The sequence below is a fragment of the Diceros bicornis genome, chromosome 5 (assembly GCF_020826845.1).
Source record: "Diceros bicornis minor isolate mBicDic1 chromosome 5, mDicBic1.mat.cur, whole genome shotgun sequence".
Taxonomy (NCBI): Eukaryota; Metazoa; Chordata; class Mammalia; order Perissodactyla; family Rhinocerotidae; genus Diceros; species Diceros bicornis.
Window position 1 is genome coordinate 55,532,309 of NC_080744.1, and position 22,167 is coordinate 55,554,475.

Below are 22,167 nucleotides of genomic sequence, written 5' to 3' on the forward strand. Positions count from 1 at the left end.
TAGATTTGAGCCTAGGTTGAGCTGTTTCGGTAATAATATTTCACCTCTTTTACCAATCAAGGTGCTTTTTAACATGAAAAAAATTCCATTTTAGTTTGAAAAATGGTTATGGGCATCGATAAGAGGAATTTTTTCTGTTTTTTGAATTAAAAAATTTGTGTGTGTGTGATTGCCTTCCATCTCTAGGTCATATTTCCTGACATTTGTGCCCAGAAATATCTTTTAATTTTGGACAGGCAGGCCAGAGCTATCCCCTCTTTCAAGTCCTGCCTTTATCTTTGATAAAACAGTTCCAAGGACAAAACCTCATTCCCAAGCCCCCAGCAAAGTCAACATAAAGAGACCATCAGTCTATCCTAGAAAGAAATTTGAGACTAAACTTAAGAAATATTCATCTTGTCTCTTAGAGATTACTATTCAATGCATTATGAAAAGGCCATACTAAGGAGGTAATTTCTCCTCTTATGGCTGGCTAGTGCCAAATGCTTGATTAGTACTAATGGACAATAAGAATAATAAGAATCTTGTCCTTTCAAATTGATTTCCTTTTATTGAGTCTCTATACTGAAAATGGAGCTACCCATTAGATATTACTCGGTTGACTTAAATTTGATCTTGGAGCTCTGGCAGAGATGCGAGCTGACAACTATCAACACTTCCAGCTTAGCCATCTGGAATTGAGTAGTTTTATCTTGTAAGTGAATAATTCAACTCAGGTAAAAATCAACAGCTCTTATCATGCTTTTCCAGGAAATGCTTTACTTTAAGTACCTCTGAAATCTGTTGAAATTGCTAATCTTTGCCACTAATATGGGCAGATACTGACGTCAACTGTCTGTAGGTGACTTGCCTGGATGCTGTCAAACACAGGGCTATAGTTGCAAACTGTAAACTCAAAGCTACCAGAACTGGTTGGATGAGGATGACCCAAAGATTATGGAGTTGTAGCCCCAAAGCAAGTCAGGCACTACAGATGCTTCCTAGATCATGCCCTTGTGTAGACAACCTCAATCACATCTCATGGAACATAAACCCTGGTCAGCATATCAGGCCAGGGCAAGTAATGACTGAAGAAATCTCACTTGGTCTGCAGCCACCCCCAAAGCAAAGTCTACTACTGATGACAGAAGTGTGGACAGACCAAGGGTATACTAGTTATGGCAAGGATATACCATGGCTTCACTCACGTCCTGAATCACCTAGAAAGGAAAGGGAATCTGCTGAAGTGGAACAATGGGAATTTCGTTCTAAATTTGGAAGAAATGAGCTCCACTGTCAGAACCAGGATGAACACTAAAAGCCTCAGGATCCAGTGGGATACCAAATGAATATTTAGAAGTGGAGAGTCGGCTTCAATTATTCCTGAACATATAAGATACCAAGAATCTGCAAAGGATTTCTAAAAATGTCAACGTTATTATCATCTTGAAGAAGAAAGATGAAAACTCCTATTAAATATGTAGTTGTAGCCTCTCTACTCTCCTCTGATGACAGAACTTTAGGCCGTTTGTCTGGATGGGCCACTGCTGGGTGACAATTCAAGAAAAGAAAGTAGTGACCAAGGTACTTCCTTTGCATTCACAGAATTTATCGAGGACAATAATTATTAGATGAGATGGATAAACTATTTTTCCATATGAGATTTAGAGTCAGGAAACCTGGATTCTAGTCTTAGCTCTGTCACTTACCAGTTGTGTGAGTTTGGGTAAGATACTTAATCTCTCTGAGCCTCAGTTTCCTCATCTCTAAAAAAAGGGAAAAAAATTTTTCTTCTTTCATCTAGCATTTCGACCACTAGAAATGTAGGCTTTAGGAAGTAATTATGGATGTACATAGGGTTTTCATCACAGCATTGTTTCTATCAGCAAAATATTGGGGAGGAGCCACCCAAATGTCAATAGCATTGGATGAGGTAAATAAACTATGGTATGTCTACGTAACGGAATACTCTACCATCATTAAAATAATGAAAAATTAATTGCATAGAAAGATGTTCTAGCTATTTTAATAGAAACAAAAAATTCAAAGCCCCAAAGCATAGTGTGAGTCCATTTCTGTCAAAAGAAGAAAAAAAATGAAGGAAATATATTTTAAAAACCCTAGAAAATATGCACCAAATTAATGAGAGTGATTATCTCTCAGTAGAGGAACTATGGATGATTTTTCTTTTCTTTTCTTTGTCTACATTTTCTAAAATTTCTAGAATAAAACCATATGAATAAAATTTTAATAAGAAAGAAAAGTTAACGTTAAAATACTTACCTCACAGACTTACTGTGAGGATAAAATGAAATAATGAATGGAAACAGAGACACAGAAGATCATGTGAAGACGGAGGCAGAGATTGGTATGATGTAGCTACAAGCCAAGGAGTGCCAAGAATTGCCAGCAACTACTAGAAGCTAGGAGAGAGGCTTCTAGAAATTCTTCCCTAGAACCTTCAGAGGGGGCATGGCCCTGCTGATACCTTGATTTTGGACTTCTGGCATCCAGAACTGTGACAGAATATATTTCTGTTGTTTTAAGCCATCCAATTTGTGGTAATTTGTTACAGCAGCCCTAGGAGATTAATACAAAGGCTCAGGAAATTTTATGAGTTTAAGGTATCTTGACAACACTCTGGGACCTTTCAAAAACAGGGTGTGGCAGTTTTCTTCCTGTGCCTCCAAATCCATTCTCTCATTCTTCCATGGCAGGCATGTTTTAGGGGGACACATAGAGGCCCAGTCAGAGACTACATTTCCCAGAGTCACTTGGGGCTGAGTATGTCCACAAGACTAGGTTCTCACCAAGAAATGTGAGCAGAAGGAGTGTGTGTAACTTCCATGTCACTTAAAAGGAAAGTGCTTGCCCAGGATACGCTCTCTCTCCCTTCTCGTGAACTGGAACTTGGATGAGGCCATGACCCAGCTCCAACAATGGGGACAAATACACCTTTGGAGACAGGACCCTGGAGCTCGTGAGCAGGGCTTCCCTGGCAGCCTCCACTGGCTCACACACCACAGGAGAGAGAAGCAAACCTCTACCTCATATAAGTCACTGTGTTCTCGGGTCCCTTTGCTACAGCAGTTTTGAGCTTTTATTTTAACAAATACATAGGGTTAGGAAGTAACTCTAGTTTACAGCTTAGAACCACCAAATGTTAGATCTAGAAGAGACTCAAGAAATTGTACTTCTCCCTGAAAAACGACAGAAAACTGGGACTTTGAGCGATTAGGTGATTGGTGCCACGTCAACCAGCCAATTAGAAGCAGAGCAGGGAGCAGCACAGGACTCGGGAGTCTCCAAGGCCTGGATGTGTTCAAGTCTCCCCGTAATGGCACAGGGCACCTCAGCTGGACCCATGGAGGTTAAACCAGCATCACTGAGAAGCATCTTTTAGGCCAGACTGACTTTTTGAACTGTAAATCAGAGCACATCAGTCTCCTGAGCAAACTCCTTCCATGGCTCCAAAGGTCCTCCATGATCCAGCCTGCCTGATTCCCCACTTTGTGTCCTTCTCTCTCTGCCTCACCTATCTCACTCTTCTACACTGGCCTTCTTGAATTTTCTCTAAAGCTCTAAGCTGGCTCCGGTCTTGAGTCCTTCCTGCTTGTAATTCCCTCTGCCTGGTCCGATTTTCCTCCAGATCTCCCCAGGCCTCCCTCCCATCCACTCAGATCTCTGCTCAAAGGTCACCCCTCATCCCTCAGGATGCATCCCAACCATCTTATCTAGAATTGTGCTCCCCACCCATTCTTCACTTTGCTTTCTTTTTCTTAACAGTATTTCTCTCCTTCTGACATTCTGTTAAATAGCTGTTGTATGTCTTTCCAACAATGTCAACTCTTTAAGGCAGGGACTTCATGTTCCCAGATTATCACTGTATTTTTCAGTGCTTAGAATGGTGCCTGGCACGTAGTAGGAGCTCAAGAAAATTTGTCAAATGAATAAATGATGAGGGCTCCCCAAAGCCAGGCATCTAGTTTACCAATTGTGACCCTGAAGCCTAGTCCTTTGGAAATGTAAGAGAACACAAGGGGAACATAGATGGTGAGGAAAGTGCTAAATGAGGTAGTCAGGGGGCACAGAAGGAAAAGTTTGCACAGGTGAAGAGAAACTGCAAGGCTACATACAAAGAGTGAGGGGGAGAGAACACACACCAACCCCAGGACCCAAAGCAGAGGTCAGGCAATCAATAGAAAAGTTAAAATGGCGCTTTTAAACACTTCTGATAAAATCAATTTGGTCATTACCAGAGCTGAACATAGGGCACATAGGCCTCATCTGTTAGAAAGATCTTTATGATCTTGTTAACGGATCCCCGACACAGAAGCTGAAAGGTTATAACCCAGCTTGTAAAGCTAATCTCATATTGGCTCTGGGATAATAAAGAACCTATAGAAAAATTCCCACTTAACAATATGCTACAGCAAGAAGAAGAGAAGAGCTGGCGTGGGCCGGCCCCGTGGCTTAGCAGTTAAGTGTACGCACTCCGCTGCTGGCGGCCCGGGTTCGGATCCTGGGCGTGCACCGATGCACTGCTTCTCCGGCCGTGCTGAGGCCGCGTCCCACATACAGCAACTAGAAGGATGTGCAACTATGACAGACAACTATCTACTGGGGTTTTGGGGGAAAAAAATAAATAAATAAATAAAAAGTATAAAAAAAAAAAGAACTGGCGTGATTTCTCATACATGGCAATTCAGAAGAGTTTAACTCTCCCATTTCTGAGATTGAGAAAGCTGTTTTGGAAACAATGAATTCAGTGCTCAGGGTTCTTAGACATAACAGCTTAGAGGTTGAGTTGGGTTTAGGGATCTCCTTTCTATACAAAGGGATTTAAAAATAAAAGTCAGGATGCCATTGCCACTGAATTATGCTGGGACCAATAGGAAATAGCAGTTTGGCAAAACACTCTTTGCCAAATTTAGTTTATTATTATTATTATTATTATTTTATTTATTTTTTGGTGAGGAAGATCGGCCCTGAGCTAACATCTGTTTCCAATCTTCCTCTTTTTGCTTGAGGAATATTGTCGCTGAGCTAATATTTGTGCCAATCTGCCTCTATTTTGTATGTGGGACGCCACTATAGCATGGCTTGATGAGTGGTGTGTATGTCTATGCCTGGCATCCAAACCCGTGAAGCCTGGGCTGCTGAAACAGAGCACGTGAACTTAACCACTATGCCACTGGGCTGGCCCCTATTATTATTTTTTTTAAGATAGCTCTGTTTTATATTTGTATACCCCAGATTTTAAATCCTTGGATTATTATTATTATTTGATATGTGAGTTTGGGGTCATTCTTCTTCAATAGAATAATGCAGCATCATTTCTTGATTCATACTCTTCTGGGCCATGTGGTCCAGGTCATGTCTATGGGTATAGTACAGAAAGGGAAAATGAGTTTACGCTACAGAGCAGGCCCAGAAAACAAAACAAAATAACAATCACAAAACCTTTCTGAGTGGCCTTGAAATGAAAACAAGGGAGAATAAGAGTACACCAGGCATTTAAATGCATACTGAAATATGAAATATGTAGGGGTGAAATCATACGATGTCTGAAATTTGCTTTAAAATGCTTCAGCAGAGAAAAAAGGGATAGATGAAGTGTGGCAAAGTCTTGATAAGTGTTCAATCTGGGTGTTGGGTATAGGAGAATTCATTGCACTGCTGCCTCTCTTTGTATGTATGTTTGAAATTTTCATAATAAAAAGTCCTTACTGGCTGAAAAACTTTACAAAGAGGCTCAGTCTCCCTCACATACAGTGAGTGATTCTGCCCGTGCCTGTGAATATGCAGCCATCGTATTTCTTCAACAGCTGAAGAAAGTGTTCCTCACTGGAGTAGGTTTGAAGCTTTGGAGAGCAGATACCTTCCGAATATGCATTTATTTATTTAGTCATCCACTTTATGCTATTTATGAAAAGAAATGTTTAATACCTTTTATTCCTCCTCCTGAAATTTTTGTTTTCAATGAGGTCTTCATTGTTCCAATCATGATTTTGTCAACTATGACACATTTTAGGAACATAATCTCATCGGTTGATGAGGGAGTGTTGGACTTTGTTATGGCCATGTGAAGGAGCACACAGTAAAAATAAATCAGAAGACCTGATTTTGAATCCCACCCTGCCCTCCCCTGGTCCTCCGCCATCTTTTTACTATAGTTTTCAGGAGTCTGCCCTCTTCGACAATCTTTTGCTCAGTTCCCTTTGTTCTCAGCAGCTCATATTTTGTTGGCCAGGTGAAGCGTGCCAACAGTGGCATATAATAGCAGCCACCCTTAAAAGCAGGCCACCTTGACTACATAGAAACCTAAACAGAATCAGACATCCCTTGGTTAAGGATCTCAAACAAGAACCTGAGAAATCCTGGCCACTCTCTTAAGTAGTTATTTTAAGGCAGATGGTTGTTTCTATCTTGCAGTGCAATCCCTTTGCAGGTAATTTCAATTTTTCATTCAGAATAGCAATCTGATCCTCATTCAAACAAGATGTAGGATTTCTCCATCATTTTTTTTCTGAGTCCTACATTTTAAAACTCATTTGAAGATTGTTCAAGGGCAACTTGCAGTTAACCACTGTAAAAATGTACTCGTTGTACGACTGACAGCATATTTTCAACCCACCTTCTGATTTCCTCATCTCCCTCTGTGAAGTAAATAATGAAAATACTGTTAAAGCATTTTTCAGTGAGGAAACTGAGTGTCAGAAAGGTGGAGGGGCATGTTCAAGGTCAATTGGCCCCTGTATGGCAAAGCTGGGGCCAGGGCTCAGTCATGTGACATTTTCAGTGGTCATTGTAGTTATTTCCTCCTTTGGCTGAATCCATTAAGTGCTCCTCCCATGCCTACACCAAGAGCCAAAGGCATCCAGCAAAATGCATCAAAGACAAACATCTGTATCCTGGCTCAAAGAGCTCCCTGTGGTCTCCCCTCCCTTCCTCCAGCGTTAACTTTTTCACTAATAAGCTCTCCTAGCTTTACATTCTGGTTGTCCTTTCTCATTTTGTGCAGTTTGGACTTGGTAAACCAGAGTTTAGATGGTGTACTGCTGTGCCCCTCTGTTCTACCCCCTGTGATTGTGAACAAGAGACTGGAGGGGCCTTGCCCAAGCCTCAAGGACACTCCTAGCTGCCAGGCTGAGAGACTGGACTCCTATGATTTATCCAAATGCATCTGCATCAGTTCTGCCACACACAGCCATGCGTTCCACTCTCTGCCCTTTCACCCACACAACGTGAAAACAGCACTCTCCCTGCCGTTTTGAATTTAAAAGTTAACCCATATCCAGTGAGGTAGCTTTAGTTACCTCTAATTTCAGAACTGTCACTAATTTGGTCCCAGAAGCAAAGGAAAGCTTGAAACTATCTGATTCTCCCATTAATGGACAATGTATGAACAATCTGATCTTTCGGCTCAAAGTAGAATATGTTCAAGTATGAAAACTCAGACTTGCCATCTATACAACCTGGTTGGCTGTATGATTGTCCTTTCCCTGCCCCATGTTATCAGGTGATGGGGATACAACAGCCAACAAGATAGCAATGGTCCCTGTACTCATGGCGCTGAGGGGGAAAAGCATACAGTACAAGTATCAGCCAAAGCCTCAACTGGTGACCCAAACTCCATTCTGGCCATCCATTTCACATCAGCCTCATCTATGTTCCTAGAAATCGTCCCTTCTTCCTAGGGAAGCCCAATCACTGCTCTTCACATCCATGAGCTTCAAGAGCAAAAAGTGTTTTGGAGGGCACTGGAAAAACGCAGGCTATGTTTATTTAGCCCAACCCTTAGCACATTCCCCTTTCATCCTTGGTCACTTGAGGCCCTGCTGACTTTTTTCAGGTGCCTATGTCCATCACAGAATGTATGTGACAGGAACCTCTTCCTGCTTATATATTTTCCCCCACTAACATCTTGATTTTTTATCTGCATTTTAAAAGACCCTTATATACAATCTAAATATTCCAAATAATTCCTACAACTGCTATATGATGAAGATAACTGATACTGTTCCTTTTCATTTGCACAAATGAAACCTGTGCCTCAGTTTCCAAGGTAACAGGACAAATCAAACAAGTCATCCCCCTGATGCCAATCTGGTAAAGGTTGGATGGGTTTGAACTCAGACATCAGGAACCTTTTGGCCAACTCAACATTCTCTTGATTTTTAAAGTTGTTCCCCCAGTAGTCACCCTTGGTGTCATTTAGTGAAAGGTGCTTTAAATATGGCTATCAAAGCTACACCGATGAAGCGAGTAAACTTTCAGGATTTTAGTTCAAGCAAATGAAGGCAGAAGTGACTAATCAGAGTGAATGCACTCAGTCAGGAGCATCAATGGCAGAATGAGTCAGCCGCAGAAGACAGCAAGCCTGGCACCAAGCACTGCTTCTACGACCACCTTGCCTCAGAGAAACCACCAAGCTGCAGAGAAATCCGACATCACTTCTAAGCTGACAGAAGTCTTATTATTATTATATATTATGCTGAAACTCTGAGCCTTACTGTAAGTCATCATTTTACATAGTTTTAACAATGACAGTAAAATACTGCCACAGGTGGCACTGTCAACTTTTCTATGAGGGCCACCTTTTCCTCACGGTGACATTCAAAGTCCAGAGTCTCCTTCATCTAAAAGAGCTGTCCTATCAGCTTGCTAATGGGAACAATCCATTTAACCTGCACTGGAAGTACAGCCAAGGAGTGGAGTAATACGTACAGGATCCAGGGAGAATCAGTCCTCCCAGCGGGCCCCACCCGCCATTTGATTCATTGACGAGAGTTCCACTTTCTGCTTAGGCTGACTTACAGAGAAAAAAGGACATTCCAGAAAAATTAAGTTAACTATTAGCCAAATCCCCTCAAGCTGCTGGCTTGGATTATATGACAACTTCTTAATTCCAGAAGCTAAGGAATAGGAGGACCACATTTCTCTGATTTCACATTGTTTTAATGCCCCTTCCACTCCCCCCTCCCCTTCTCCCAGCCCACCACACGGCCATGTATGTCTTTGAGCATGTATTCCTCATCTCTTTTAATTATGTGGGGTGCTTCTGCTCACACTGCAGTGCATCCTGGCTTCATAAAATCCTCACTCTACACAACCCTCGCTTACTGCCTTTGACCCACTCACCATATAACATTTGCAGAGTCAAAATTCTAGGAACAGCACCTGCAATCATTAATGTATTAAACCGTTGTTCCAAAATGACTAAATGCATTATTTCTGCTGCAGAAGAAAATGCTGAGGTGAAGTCAGAGCAAAGGTAAGAGACCTGGTTTTCCTAAAATGGATGTAGCCTTGGAGGCATTTATATTCTCGAAGGACACAGTCGCAATGCTTCTGATCATTTTTCAAATCAACTTAATGAGTGTGAGATGGTCTTCTCATTAAACTGATATAATAGATAAATAGTACCTGCATTTAGAGTGGGCAAGTGAAACAGGGAACCTGTTTCCTGAGATTCTAAGGGGTTTTTAATGAGAGCGAAAATGAGGCCCTGACTTTTGAAGGAGGCTTTATGTTCTGCCTCACTCCTAACTGGCCGGCACAATAAATAGCGGAGAGATTTTTCAGCTCTAATGAACTGAAAACAACTCCAGTTGGTATGCATTGCTTTTTGCAGGATTTTGAGTAATTTCCGTACTACGAATTTTACCTCTCCTTATGACTTCCTTAAAAGATAACTAATGCCAAGCCAGTTGGAACAATAAATATCTAAAGAGCTACGTAAACCCCAACATCCTATTTTTTCAAAAACCCACAAGCCTAAGTTAGATGCTATACATCCCACACACAGCTGCCCAAATGAGGCCTCCCTCAACCCCAATCTTCCAAGTACTGCCCCAAACTCAAATCTGACCTCTCTAAGGATCTTTCACAAAGTGGATGTTAAAAGTGAGCGAAGTATCGTCTAACCAGCTGTTCTTATTGCCTCAGCCTACACAGTTGTCCACATTTGCTATTTCCTTCCGGAAAAGCTGGTGGACTCATGTCTATACTTTCTGCTCCCGAACACTGGAAACTTCAGAGCCACTTACATGTTGCAGTATTTCTGCCTGCTCTGGATAAAATAAGGCCTGCTCCTGCGTTCATGAAATCAGGCCTGTTACTCGGGAGAATCTGTGGTCTAGGGTGACCCTGAACAGACATAAATTTCTCATTTTTACACTATCCTCAAATTTCATAAGTTATTTTTGTTATTGCAAAATCCAGTGCTTTATAATAAATTTATAGGGTGCCTAGGGGCATATCCATTCATATTATATGGTATCTCATTCACGGTTCCTCTGGGATAGAGATGCGGAGCTATACCTCTCAGTCAGCCAACAACTCTCACTTGAAGTTCCTGTGTGATAGGACAAACGAGGCTCCTGTGGGACTCTGCACACACACGGAATACAAAAGCCTGCAAGGATGCCACTCCGCTCCTGAGGCAGGATCACCTAGGTAAGCTGGAAAAACGCTTCAGTGTTTTAGTCATGCAGTGATTATGTATTTTATTGTAGAAACTGGTATAACGTATCAATTTCAAGTGATTTTTACATACTTGATGCTGAAATTGAGGTGTCGCCCCTTCCTCTTTCTTTGCAGAAGCCTCAGCAGCCACAGTCATGTATCAAGGAGAGGAAAATGCTATGGGAGCAGTTGCCCAGTGTGCAGCCAATAATTTAAAAACAATAAAAAGCCTGACTAAAAGCTGGTTTGCTTTTGATTATTACTATGGGCTGTCTATTCTAAGCAATGTCAGTGATAGAATATTCCTTCCCTCTGGGCCATCCACCCCCACCGTCTGCCCCCCATTTGCCATGCCACTGTGAAAGCATTCCAGTATCTTTCTTAAGGAGGATACATCATCATTTTTAAAACATGAAAGTGATACTTATTTACTGCAGAACATTTAGACAAATTTTTTAAGGAGATAATTAAAATTGCCATTAACTCTACCACTTACTGATAATCATAGCCCTTCATGTCATTTTCATTTTTTTTGTTATTAAAAATAATCCTTCCATAAATATCCTTGTTATATACATCTTGGTTGACATTTGTGATTTTTTTTAAAAGTACATTCTTGAAAGTTTAACTTTTAAAAAGAATTGAATATATATCATTAAAGTGCCCTGGAGAAAGTGTTTCTCAGTTTACAATTCCTGGAGTAGTGTGCACCCTCACCAACACTGAACATTATCATGAAAAAGGAATCCTGATACTTAGTTGACTAAAAAGGTATCTTCTTGTAATTTACATTTCTTTGTTTACTTATGAGACTGTTTTTTCTAAGATTGCTGACTTTTGTATTTCCTCTTTTAACTGACTGTTCATAATCTCTGCTTATTTTTGTATTGTGGTACAGTAGTCACCCCTTATCCAAGGATTCGCTTTCTGTGGTTTCAATTACCCGTGGTCTGAAAATTTTAAATGGAAAATTCCAGAAATAAACAAATCATAAGTTTTAAATTGCTCGCCATTCTGAGTAACATGATGAAATCTCGTGCCATCTCGCCCCATCCCGCCCAGGATGTGAATCATTCCTTTGTTCAGTATACCCACACTGTATATGCTACCTGCCTGTTAGTCACTTAGTAGCTGGGTTATCAGATCCACTGTCGTGGTATGGCAGTGCTTGTGTTCAAGTAACCCTTATTTTACTTAATAATGGCCCCAAAGTGCAAGACTAGAGATGCTGGCAATTCTGATGTGCCAAAGAGAAGCCATAAAGTGCTTCCTTTAAGTGAAAAGATGAAAGTTCTCTACTTACTAAGGAAAAAAAAAAATCATATACTGAGGTTGCTAAGATCTATGGTAGCTTTTATTATGGTATATTGTTATAATTGTTCTATTTCATTACTAGTTATTGTTGTTAATCTCTTACTGTCCTAATTTATAAATTAAACTTTACCATAAGTATACGTGTATAGGAAAAACATATATAAATAGGATTGGGTCCTAACTGTGGTTTCAGGCATCCACTGGGGGTCTTGGAACACATCCCCTGCAGATAAGGGGGAGCTACCGTCTTAGTCTTTTGCTTACCAATGTATAATAATTCTGCAAAGTTAATCATATGTTGCTTTTTTTCTTTCTAAATTTTGTTTGTTAGTTTTTTTCACATGTGCAAATTTTAAAAAATTGATTTTATTTAAGGGGGTGAGATCAAATCGAGGAGTCTTTTATTTATGGTTTCTGCCTTGGCTTGTATGCCTATAAAGCCTTTGTCTATTCCAAAAACAGATTCACCTATATTTTTAAAAATTATTTGTATGATTTTATTCTTCATATTTAATTTAAAAGTTGAAATGGAATTTATCTAGATACACTTTTCTCGTTTTCTTTCTTTAGCTTATAGATAAATTATACCACTCCACTTCTTGAGATTTGAGTCCAAACAATACACAAACTATCCGATGTCCTTCTTCGTTTTCCTCCCAAGGGAGGTATGTCTGTCACGTCAGAAGAAAACCAGGAGTATCAAAAGGCATGGAGCCAAATGTAGCCCCAGAACTTAACATATAGAATTTGAGTCAACACACCACTTCTTTAGAAAAGAGGCCAACATTAAGATTTGGAGCATCTATTTCTCAAATTTGTTTTTACTGAGTAAACCTGGGCATGTTTCCTGATTTCTGTGTAAAATAGGGATTATGGGGAGAAGCACAGAACTGTAGCACCAATGCTTCACACTTTCTATAACAGATCACTGTCATCATTGAAAGTTTCACTTTTATCTTTAGTATATTTAGTATTTGCCCACAATGAACATTACTGGTGACATTTTAATATCTAACAATAGTTTTCCAAATATAGCTGATTCTATAAATAAGTTCCTGTGTGCTGTTTACCCAAGTTTGTTTAGACTAGAATTATATTTCAGAAGCTAAGAGGGCTCCATTCACACAAAAGACACACATAGAACATGATGTGACACTCCCGATGCTATTCCACTAGCTGATCTGCTTTTTATCCAGGAGGAAAGCCAGGGAGGTCAAAGAGACAGGAAGGACCTTGCAGAGAGGGCTGCCCTGCCCAGATATGGGAATTGGGCTCATTAGAAGAAATGAGGTGTGAGGAAACAGAGGGAGCACATATTTTATGAAAAAACTAGAGCATGCGGAGAATAATGTGCACACTGGCCATCAAATGGAATTTGAATAACGATTTACCACTCTATTCAGAAGTGTCTAAAATCTAACAACCCTTCCTTATTACTCCCTTTTGCTAGGACAATTGCCAGCAAAGAGGTATTGCAGAACACGATTTTCAGCAGCAATGCATTCCTCAAGGGAAGGTAAAGTCTACTGTAAGAGAAGGGGAGCAGGGTGGTTGACCTTGCCGCTGTCTGACCATAGCCTCAGTCTCTGAGATCTTTAGCTTTGTGAAGTGAGCTAATGCGATGGTGCTTCGGGGAAATCTTTCATTCTACTCTTAAGGAACAGGAATCCAAGGAATACTTTCACCTTGCTCCTTATGGATGTGGGAACTGAGTATAATCTAGTCATCCTCTACTTTGTGTGGGGAAAGAACAGCTCAGTAGATGAAACAAGAGTAAAAAGTCAGGGAATCTTTGCTGATGTATTTCACCAGCGATAAACATTTCCCAATATGATGCTGGACTCGGGGCATCAAGCAAGTTACTTAATGAAGAAAGGCACCTGGGTTCTCAGCCTTTACAGCTGCCCAAGGGTTCCACGTTCTTAAAGACCTTTGAGCTTTTTGGTCTTCCGTTTCCTCTGCCAGAAATGTGGTTCCATTTTTCTTTCTTGGGCTAATTCCCACTCGCCCTTCAAGACTCAGTACAGGCTTCACTGGGGCATCACACCCAGGCTATGCTGGTTCTCTCCACCCAGTTCACCCTTAATCTGGCCTGTGGTCTGTTGTGCAGCTTGGTCATAGCTCAAGAACACCGGTGAAGGGATGGACGGGGACATATTTCCTTCACAAATCCATGAGCCCAGGTGCAGGTCTGCATCTACTCCTAAGAAGGGGCACCTTTTCTAAATTCCATCCAAAGTTGCTTACCATTTTTGTAGCTATCATGCCACACTATCTTTTGTTTACTTATCCATCTATACACAAGCCCTATGCACACTCTATCACCCACCATCCTCCCTCCCAAAGATATAAAACATCACTGCTTCCAATTAAGTATAGGAACAATATCTTTTATTTCTGATTCCTAAGCTCCTGCCAGTGTGCTTGGCACATAGTAGCTCCTTAGAAAATATCTCTTGAATATTTGCTGAATGAATCAAAAGTGAATGCTTCTGTTAATTATACCTCAATAAAAACAAACTATAAAAGGAAAAAAAAAGGGAACGCCTTCAAGACACATGCAGCCCTATGTGAGTTAAGCCCCGTAACACATAATATAATGCTTCATATGTTAAGTTTCTGAAGATGGGCTCAAATAAGAACCACAAAGGAAAGAGAGGACTGAAGAAGTAAGGAGAATTTTTTTTTCCTGAGGAAGATTCACTCTGAGCTACCATCTGTGCCAGTCTTCCTCTATTTTGTATGTGGGTCACCACCACAGCGTGGCTGCTGATGAGTGGTGTAGGTCTGCACGCAGGATGAACCTGGGCCGCTGAAGTGGAGCGCACCGAACTTAACCACTAGGCCACTGGGGCTAGCCCCGAAGTTAGGAGAATTTTCAAGGAGGAAGTAAGCTGGTATCACTGACTTACAGGGTCCCACAGAGAAACTTCTAATTGGAGATTCAGTTTCTCTAAATTTAGGGTAAAGTGGGCAGAGTATTTAGAACTCACCAATGTACTCCCTGTCCTCTGCCCTGAGAACTGTGATTTTTCCTGACCTTATTCTTATGTACCCATTTTTGTATGAGAGAAAGATGGTGCCCTCCTCCATCTGTATCACTGATGTGCTCACCACTGACCTCCACCGTCTGGAGGGAAGACTGATGAGGCTGTGTTCTGAAAGGGCTGTGAGGTTAGCAGGGAGCGCTTCATCAGTCTTGGACTCCTCGCCGGCCCCAGAATACTGTAAGACAAGGGCAACTTCTCATAAAGTTCACCCTTCTGTAATTTCCTCTGAGTCCCTACAGAGGAACACTTATTCGACCAATTAACATGCAGGAAACCCCCTGAAAGACTCTTTTCCCAGGCTGGTGGAGGATAAGGACAAGGGCTTTGTGAAGGAGGGAGTTTAGGATTATAGCCCAAGAGCACAGGCAGACAACTGAGGTTGAGGCTGTGATCAGCACTTACTAAAGCCATGGAACATTGGGCAAGTCACTTACCCTCTCAAAGCCTCAGTTTTCTCATCTGTAAAACTGGCATAATGGACTCAATGATCTTATGTATGCAAACCACTCAGCAGTGACCACATGGAATGAACTCCTTTAGGGGTATCTGTGTAATCTTAAGAAATTACATCATTTATAAGCAGTATTAATATTACCTAGCTTGGAAGATTTTTGTAAGGATTAACTAAAACAATGCATGCACAAGTTGTTGCCACATAGTAGGTCTTAAAAAATGTTAGTTCGTTAAGATTATTGGAGTGAGATTTTTCTATGGTGCTATGTTTAAAATTCTTAACTCAGTTTGTTGGGGAGGAAACCCTCAACTTCCGTGGCCACCTTGTTTGGAATCGGCCTTTTCTCTCTTGCCGTTTTCATTCAAACTATCTGTGACAGTGCTGCGGAATATTCCAATATGTCCTCTTGACCTCTATCCATAAACAGCCTTTCTCACAATGAGATGTTCCGAGTTTAGGAGCCTTGCTATTTTCAACAAAGAATTAATTGCAAAGTAATTAAGTTTAGAGCAGGGGAATAGATGAACCCTGTCTATCATAAAGGAACAGTGTGGATGGTGACATAATGAAGCAAGGAGACGATGCTTTAGATTAGCACACACACATACACACACACACACAAATCTCTTTTCTAAAGCACACAAAGAAACCTCCCATCACTTATATTGACAAGATAAATCTAAGCTGCTTAAAGAAGCACTTAATTTTGTTCTCATTAAGTCGCAGGGTTAAGGGCTTTACCCTCAACGTCCATGGAAGCGATGCTAGGTTTTCACCTTGGAAAGTTCTCTGAGGCCCTAAGTCCATTGACAAATATAGCACTAAGATGTGCTACGGAAACACGCATCTGAAAGCCAGCTGCATTGCTGGCCACATTCCCACCTGGCTCCACTTTCCTCAAGGAACACAGAACTTACAGAGAACACCTGAGGGGCTCAAGTATTTACCCCTCTGTCTTGAAGCACGCATATTTGCAATTAATCAACAATGGATATGGGAGGGGGGAGGCAGATGGGGACAGTCACCAGCAGGTTTTACCACTAGAAGTAGGAGGCTTGATCTGCTTAAAGGCAATTAGGTTGATGCCACCCTAACAATTTTTCCAGTTGCTTCAGGGACTGAGAAGATGCCAGCTCACATCACACATCCTTTCTGGTCAATGTGAATGGAGAATTGCTATGGAGTAATGTAAGGTGCATCCTTACACATTCCTGTGTTTTAATTAAAGCCGTATATTTCCAAATACCACATATTTGACCCTGGAAACACAGTACCTTGGATTTAAAAAAAATTTGAGCACTTAAAAGAAACAAAGGGAGAAAGAAAGAAAAAAGGAAAGAAAGAAGGAAGGAAAAAAGGAAGGAAGAAAGTTTAGAAGGAAATATATCAAAATTTTAACTGTGATGTGTCTAGTTGGACACAATCCTTTTATTTTATATCTTTTTACTTTTATATCTTTTCCAAAATTTTTATAATGAGTATTGTTTTACTTTTATAGTAGAAACAGGAAAATGAACCTGATTTTGATAATTTATTAAAAATTCTTTAACAAAAACCATCAATTCTAATAAAATATGCTTTAAAAGCCCTCACTGCCCTCAAGGAATTTTACCTCTAACTTTAGGCCGCACAGCTGTGACAAAGATGGGTGACTTCAAACTTGAATGGACAAAGTACAAAATAAAGGTTTTCTTCAAAGTGTTTACATTTTGGCTCTTCTCTGGTGCTTTTTCATGGTTTCGGGTTGTGGGAGGGGCTATCTCAGTGAGTGGTTACGAGGAAAGAAGGGTGTTGGCACCTTCCTTTCATCACACCCATGCTAAGAGCAAACACAACCCACAAACCCTGTTGTCATACTGCCTGGGTGGCTCCCTGAAGTTGCTGGAGGCACACTCTTAGAGGGTGGGGCTGAGGAGGCTGAGATGCAAAAAATAAAAACAACCACGAGGGCTCTCTAGGGCAAAGCTCCTTTCTCCCTGCCCCTACTGTCCAAAGAAATTGACTGGTTTTAGCTTAAATCCCTCAGAGAAGAATTAACTTTCTCATAAGATAAAATAAATAAAATGGAAAAGATAAAAGCTTGAAAAAGATGGCCAAGAATGCAACAGAAAGAATGAGGAGATAGGAGGGAAGTTGTGGGACCTTCCTTCAAATGCATAGTGTAGGTCAGATGGGCGCTAACTCGCACAATGCTGTGTTAGAGACACTTACATCAGGCCTTGTTGGCTATTGATTCGGTTCATAGCATGGTTACCTTTTGGTAACATTTACTTTTTCACAATATTGGCTTCCACATTGAACGCCCCGACTTGTATCCATATCGCTCTGGATGGTGAATGAGCTTGCACACGACACCATGTTGCTCTCCACGCTGACCTACATTATTTTCCTGTGAATGAGTTTAATGGATTAAGATGTGATTCGTGTGAGCTTCTACACGTGATGGCTGGGGGCTGTCAATGCTCTTCGTGTGCCCACAGAGGCACGACAGACATTTGCTCTGGGTTTTTCTTCTCTAAAATTCACTCAACAACTCACTCTCAGGTCTCAAATGTTTTTGTTTTTGCTTTGTGTTTTGTTTTCGTTTCCCCTAGCAAGAGTCTCATTCTCATCGTGGCATATTTATGCCAGAAAAAAAGAAAAAGAAAAAGTGAGTAGTTCCCTACCAACACAGGGAAGAAACCTAGGCAGTTTGCACCTCATTGTAATGAGTTAACCAAAACACAGGGCACGTCAAACTGGTTTCATCTGAAGACTGGGCTTGTATTAAACGCCAAATAAGGAATTTTCACACACTCTGGAAAATGAGGCGAATATAAAATGAATACTGGTTTGAGTTTTCCCTGAAATTTCTGTGGATTGGAGTTTGGATTTAAAATTTTCCACTCATAACTTACATTATCAATTTATAAAAATATCACCACAAGTATGTGTGCAATGATGACCCTGTGATTTCTGAACAGCTACTCAACTACAATTCGATTTAATCAAAGGAGTCAACAATGGTAGGGTCAAAAGGCCACCAAATGAACAAACTTAGAAATGTAGAGCCGTCTTGACCATGTAATTATTATAAAAGAGAGAAGGGCATTTTATAAAATGAGAGGGAAGGTGATACTGGGTCTATTTTCTTTGGTAACTAAGTTCTTAAAAACAAGCTTCCGGAGTTATGGTTAGAAACCTACCCCATTCTCTTTCACCAACCAATCTGCCTTTTTTTTTTTTTTTTTGAGTGTACATTCTGTTGTATAGACTGTAAGAATTAGGAAAACTAGGAGATAATTTCTCCAAAGGGAAGCATAATCTATTTGCTTTAGGATCTTACAAGGAGCTAATAAGTATCATTCCTCTTAGAAATAACAGTACTTTGCTTTTATGTAGAATCTTTCTCCAAGGAGCAAAAAGTATATTACAGATACTATCTAATTAATCCTCCTAGAGTCCCCAGGTGGAAGGGAGGTGGCAAGTATTATGAAGGTTCCTCAGCACCATCAACACCTCTCAGGTGAGGAAATGGAGCTATATAAACCATGGTAAAAAGGGTACATGCCTAGTAATTTAGGCTAGGTTTGCATGACCTCAAAGCACCTACTCAACTGATTGAAAAGAAGAATCGATCAAGTTCGATACTAGTTGCCAAGTGAACAACAGGACAGGACCATCTGACTGCATGCTTTGCCCTTCCCCCCAGGTGTGCTCATGTAACATGAGCTTTAATGGGGGTGCTGCGGAAAGAAACCACATTTTCTGACTTTTAGCCTGGTAGTCTCTTCAGAAGGCAAACTTGGATAGCACGGATGGTGTGGATAACTTGAATTTTCCATTTGCTGTTTGACACAGTACCCTCAAATAGCACATCAGACTTGTGGCTATGGTTTTGTTTCTCATTGTCCTAATAAGTTGGGTTGACTAAGTTGGCGTCCATTGCCCTCTGCAGTGTGGATTTGTGTATGGTATTTTTTGTGGGGGGTGGTGTGGTAAGAAGGGGCGAGGGGGCTTGAATGATGGGTTTGGTAATCCCTATTTATTAAATTGATAGGAGACATGCCACAAGTCTACATCTCTTGTGTTAAGATAGATCTAAACCCAGGAGTCCTGAGAGAGGAAGTGTTTGCCCTGCTGCCGTTAAGTACTGCTCCATTTCATTTTTAAACATTCCATGGGCAGAAATCAGCCTCCCCTTGTTGCACACCCTCTCTGGAGACAGAAGACTACACCAGCTTGATCAATAACTGATGAACAGAAGAGGGTGCTCTGCAAAGAGTGAGCAAGCCTTAAAATAACAGCCGAAGGAGCATTTCCTGAACTTCAAACTCTTTTAGTGCCAAGCTCTCTGGGGAATTAGGGCTCAGCTAAAATCATTTCCCAAAAAGGAAAAACTCCCAAAAGAAAATTCAGTCAAATTAATAAACTAGTTGCCTCTGATGTGATCTACATTTTTTTGACACGTTGTGATAATAACTAGTTTCTGATTCTTACCTAGCTCAGAAGTTGTTACTTGTTTTTCCAAAAAAAAGACCAAACACTAATAATGTCATTTGTTTAGCAAATGGAGGTGTACAGTGTGTTGTGGGGGAAGATACCACTTTGCTCAACCTTGGAACTTAATAGGTCATTTAGATGGCCCTCAGTTGGTCACTGGTCTTGGTTTGCTACTAGAAAGGTGAGCATCTACTGAAAACTCCTCAGAATGGCAGACTAGTTTACTGCTGGCTATCACAAAGGGAAGACTGCTCCCCCAATCTCTGAATTAACTCTCTGACTCGAGCTTGCCTTTCATACAAGCAAGAATAATTCCCTTTAAGCATCCATGATCCTCTCTTTCTTGAAGTCACTCAATTCTCACTCCCACATAAATCCTCTTTTAACATTATCCTTGGCTCCTTCCTGTCCCACAACTCATCTTTCATGAAGTTCCCGCTGTGCCCAGTTCTTAGTTTACGCACTGGAGCCTGGAATATCCCTCCATGTTTAGCTTTTCCCCTCTTTTAACACAGGGAGCCCACAATAATTTCTCCCAGATCTGCTTCTCATCCTGATCATCTCAGCAGCCCTGTAGGATTTGCATAAAACTAATTGTATATACATTTGTTTTCATGTTTATCACCCATTTGCATACATTTTTATGGACGTCTGCTCAGCCTGCTCCTTCTAAACAAAGTCTTGACTCCTTGGACTGAGACTTAAAGTTTAGTCTCTTGAGGGTAGAGAGATTATCTATTAAGTCCTTTGCACTTCTCCAATAGCACTCTGACCATAGAGGGTCGTTCTATGTTATTTGTGTTGACTGCCCAACCAGGACTTTCCTAGGCACTTACCTTATTTTTAAAAAGGAAATGTCATCAACTTCTCATCCAAATGGCATTTAATTGTGACTTAGCATTAGCAGTTGAGCTTCTCTGTCATTTTACGCCTGTGTGTGTCCCAAGGTGGGTGGGAGAAACACTTAGAAATAGCTTTTATTATATTAAGGGCCATGAAGGAATTTTCCATACTATTTGCGCAAAAATTCTTTCACTTAACTCCCCAGACTCTCCATAGAAATTCTGACATCCCTCCCTTCCAGGCCCTTTTAATTCCCTACACTTTCACGCTCCCTGTTCCCAGGGTATAGCAGCAATACTGCGGCTAAGTCTGTTTGGTATTAGAGTTAGAATTATTTATATCTTAGAGCTTAGGCTTGTTTATGCAGTAGAATTCTGAGAAGGAAGTGAATCAGGAGATCTATCCCCTAACAGGGCATCCAGGGGTCAGGCTGAAAACAAGTACTGATGATAAGGTAAAACCCCATGCTGTCGAGTAGGCTTCACTACAGACCTCAGACAACACAGGCCATGCAGGGAAAGGGCCTTGATGTAGAGCCAGTGCAGCCAGCACAGGGTATGTGAGCAGGCAGACATGATTATCTTAGGGCAGTTCCTCCAAGTCTACAGGGATGGGAGATTCACAGAGGCCTTCAAGAAACCACTGAGCTGCAGCCCCTTTCTCCAGGCCTACCCATCCCAAAACTTACTTCAGAAAGATCAGTGATGGGACTCTATAATATAACCCACGCTAATATTTCCTCCCCTAGCCTGACGAACTTCAAGTAAGCTCCTCTTTGAACTGACTATATTTAAGTTTCTTAAGCAGCAGTAATTAACACCTACTACCATTCACTGAGTTTCTGCTATGCGCCAGGTATCTTACATATAGATCTCATTTAATTCTACAACACTGTGAAATTGTTATTATCACTCTCATTTTACTGATTAAGAAACTCAGAGAGGCAAAGTAACCTCTTAAAATCTCGTAGCTATTAAGACTCAAGCTGGTTTGATTCCAAAACCCATCTCTTTCCTCTAAACCACCCTGCCATGCTGCAAATGAAATAATGGCCACATGTAAGGGTTTTGGTGGAGAGGGATAAATAAATAAATACCAAGTGTTTGGTTAATTGGAGTTTTTATCTTGATTTTACTGTCTCAGGAACATTTTGGGGCTGGAGGTCTGGTAGGATGGAGACTGGATTCTAATCCAGGCTCTGCCACTTTAGACAAAGCCCTATCTTGCCTTGCACTTAGACTTGGGGAGATGGATTCCTCCTTACCTTAAGAATTATCCATATCAAAAAATAGAATATATAGCCCTTCCACTGTAAATGTTCGAGCAAATCGTAGATGGATATCCTTCTGGGATGTGGTATAGGAGACATTCAAGTCTCTATCAAGGCAAGAACCGTGAGATGAGGAGTTGGCTGTTAACGGCTGGGTGGCCTTCACTTGGTGCATTTACTCACATTCTCACTACCGAAGCCCAAGTTCCCCCCGGGGCACTGGGAAAGCCACGATGGGTCTTCTGGATGGCTCTTGTGGTACCTCCAAAAAGCAGGGCTCTTCTCACTGCGCTGGTCCCAGGCCA